The sequence below is a fragment of the Schistocerca gregaria genome, unplaced genomic scaffold, assembly GCF_023897955.1.
Source record: "Schistocerca gregaria isolate iqSchGreg1 unplaced genomic scaffold, iqSchGreg1.2 ptg000397l, whole genome shotgun sequence".
Classification (NCBI taxonomy): domain Eukaryota; kingdom Metazoa; phylum Arthropoda; class Insecta; order Orthoptera; family Acrididae; genus Schistocerca; species Schistocerca gregaria.
The window spans coordinates 3846243-3849796 of record NW_026061836.1 but is presented as its reverse complement, the minus strand read 5'-3'; the positions used below and the strand labels follow the sequence as shown (position 1 = coordinate 3849796).

Below are 3554 nucleotides of genomic sequence, written 5' to 3'. Positions count from 1 at the left end.
AATACTATGAGCTTAATTTTAGATTTTCAATAAAAAATGGCGCCCGTAATTATGATTTGATCAAGGGCCTGCGAGACTGGAGTACGCAGAGCGCGTGCAGTGTGGCACCTCATATGTTACCTGAATTCAAAAATGGGTAACATCAGTTGATACTACATTATTCCTCTGAAATTGAAAATGGATAACATCAGTCGATAAAACATAAAATTTATGGGAGCGTATACCTAACCGCAATGAAACAACCTTAAATTTAACGATACAGTGCTAATTCGAACTTTGAGTTCGATTTTTGAGGGTTTGTTTCACTCCTTATGCCTACACAAAAATTAGTTAATATTAACAAATGTCATATTATAGCTATAAGTTCCTAAGAAAAGTGTTTACTTTTAGGGGTCAGAGGTAGATGTTAAGAGAACGAACCACTTTTAATTTATGCTGCATGCCGTTCTGAGAAAATAGTTACCCGAAAAAAATGTGTTCAAAGTTTAGGGAAAACATTTAGTTATATTGTTACTTCGATTTGCATGAACTGAGTGTTACATATATATTTTTAATGTCGCTGAAAACGAATCTGAAGTCAGATTTTCAATATTCAAAACAGCTAATCCAATACGGAGGGCAACCGATTATGTTTTGACCAATTTTTACCAAAAATGTATTTTCGTTATTTACGTTTAGTCTGCAAGTCAAGGAGTATTTATCAACCCTTCCTCTACCTCTGATTGTTCCTAGACAGCAACTTCCTGTTCTTCTTGGCAGGAAAAGCCGATCTGTCAAAGCTGGATATGCAGCACTCGGCAGCCTGCACTTGATATTCGTCCGTATTTTCGGTGAGTATGTTTGCATGCATTCTGCAGTATGAATCATTTTGAGCACGTGTGCGACACGGGACGAGTTATCATCTACATCTATATGGATACCCTGCAAAACACATTTAAGTGCCTGGCAAAGGGTTCATCGAATCACCTTCACAACTGATAATTAATTGAAACCCTCAGCTGCCGACAGGTGTTGTCGATATACTTCGATGGGGACAGCTGAAAAGTGTGCCCCTACTGGGACTCGAACCCAGAATCTCCTGCTTACAAGGCAGACGCTCAATCCATCTGAGCCATCGAGGGCACACATGAACAGCACGACTGCAGGAATTTATCCCTCGCACGCTTCCCGTGAGACTCACATCCCCAACCGTCCACAATCCGCATACGTAATGTACTTAATAGGTATTTGTCCATCCACTCATTACTGGCTCACACTAAGGTGACGATTCCCGTAAGAGTTCCGGCAACCTGTGCGCATTCGCACAGACGAAGGTCAATGGCTGGGTAACGTTTAACCATAGATATGAAGATAGTAACTGCTCTCGAAAGAACAGGCGCCACTGACGACCTTGCAACTCTTCTAGAATACATGATAGACATGCCGATGTGGCCGAGCGGTTGTAGGCGCTTCAGTCGGGAGCCACGCGACCGCTACGGTCGCAGGTTCAAATCCTGCCTCGAGCATGGGTGTGTGTGATGTCCTTAATTTAGTTAGGTTTAAGTCGTTCTAAGTTCTAGGAAACTGATGACCTCAGATGTTAAGTCCCAAAGTGCTCAGAGCCATTTGAACCATCAGTCCCTATGTTTACACACTACTTACAGTAACTTATGCTAAGGACAACACACACACAACCATGCCCGAGGGAGGACTCGAACCTCCAACAGGGGGAGCCGCGCGAACCGTGACAAGGCGTTGGACACATGGCGGGTACCCCGCGCGGCTCATGGCAGCCGTGACACTGCTTCAAACAATGGACTGTAGAAACTTTTGTAAAGCACGTGCGACGGGTCAGGCTCTTATCGCGCAGTTTCCTTTCCCTGAAAGAAAATCCACCTACCTCGTTTCTTAGGTAGTTGCTGCACTCGCCTCTCCTGATAGCAGCTACTGGAAAAATTGCAGAAAAGCAGTGTTGAAGAAACTGCAATTTAATAGCCGCTCACCGGAGGCCGCGATACATGTTTGCTGAAATACAATCTATGAGCAATCTTCCTAAATAAATTGAGTTATTGGAATGGTAGTAATTGTTTACTCAAACGAGAACGCGAAGTTGGTAATTCTATTTAAGCTCTTTATTGTCTTTAAGCCTGATCATCAGCCCGCTAATCTACGTTTGAAGAAAGTTCAGTTCACAATTCTATCCACACTCAAACCCCGCCAGAATTAGCTTTCAAAGTTACGGAATTTACTTAACTGCAACACAGACGATTTTCTAACATACACGTTTGCAGTCGATGTTCAATAATAGTTCGTTTTTTAACGTTAATGCTCGCCATAAGCACTTAGTAAAAGTTTACGAAGTACCGCCACGCTTTTAATTATTAAAGTTACTCGCGTCTTTCGCGGAACGAAAAGTCACAACTCGCTCAAACTCACACTACGCGTTACTGGACTCTTCCAGTCTCAAATCGCACAGTACCGAACCGATGAAGCCGTTTTATGACTTCATTTTACACATTATTCGCGAGGACACATCAAGCATGTCTCTTCTCGATCACAGTTCCTTCGCGACTCCTCATCCACTCGCGACTCACTCTCCTAGTCTGCTAACCGTCCTCGCATCTCATTGGCTCACACATCACACAGCCAATCAGAATTAACTCTTTGGGTGCGCCTCGCGCCAAAATCTAGCACGCACCAGTCATGACTTCTGAATCATTTACGTCATGATTTCTTGTTACACAAAATTTACTGTATAATTTAACAAACCGAAAGGAAAACTAGACTTTACTTTATTTCCAGAAATTATTTAAATACTCGCGAACGTTCTGGCTGCTTGTACAATACCATACACTCTTGGACATCCGACATTCACTAAGATGGGGAACCACTGGCGACTCTGTTCCCACGGTTACATCGTCTGAACACTTGCGAGTTCCAACCTAGATTTTATACACTTGCAAAGAATGGCGAATGTCCCTCTTTCATTCACTCAGGCACACTCATTCACTCTCACCTACTCATATAAAATAACTGTTCACAAAAATTCAAAACATTTATGGTTTTAACAAAGTTATAGGTGAATTTCTAAAAGTAAAATTCTCAAAATAAATACAAAAGCACGGAAGGTGATTTTGTTTCATAGTTGGATGGTCACTGAAGGTGATCTATACATAATGGTATTTATTTAGACTCGAAAATTGTAGAAATTTGCGTTTTCTGTAAGATTTTTCTAATTTCCAAAATATGCAGGTTTCAAAGCTCAAATTTGGATGACTTATTTTTATTCATAACAGAAACTAGTATATTAACTTTTAATTTCCTCAGGTTCCTCAGTTAGAAGTTATTAAAGATGAAAGTTCCACGTTATACACGCGGCTAGTTAGCGCACAGGTCTTACATTCTCACGGTACAGACATGCCATATGGTCGTGACGTCAGACGAACGGACACCGGTAATCTGCCCGCTACAGCACATATGCTAATCTGATGGCTACTTTACAGTCTGTCTACATTTCACAGTAAATATTTGATAGAAAACTGTGCGCTCGCACTAATTGCGACGCCACACACCTC

At 41.7% G+C, this 3554-nt stretch overlaps 1 non-coding gene across 1 annotated transcript; it reads right to left on the bottom strand.

Moving 5' to 3' along the window:
- Window positions 1-1047: 1047 nt before the first annotated feature.
- On the bottom strand, window positions 1048-1122 carry Trnat-ugu (transfer RNA threonine (anticodon UGU)). The gene has a single exon. It is a non-coding gene; the product is annotated as a tRNA-Thr (tRNA).
- Between the last annotated feature and the right edge of the window lie 2432 nt (window positions 1123-3554).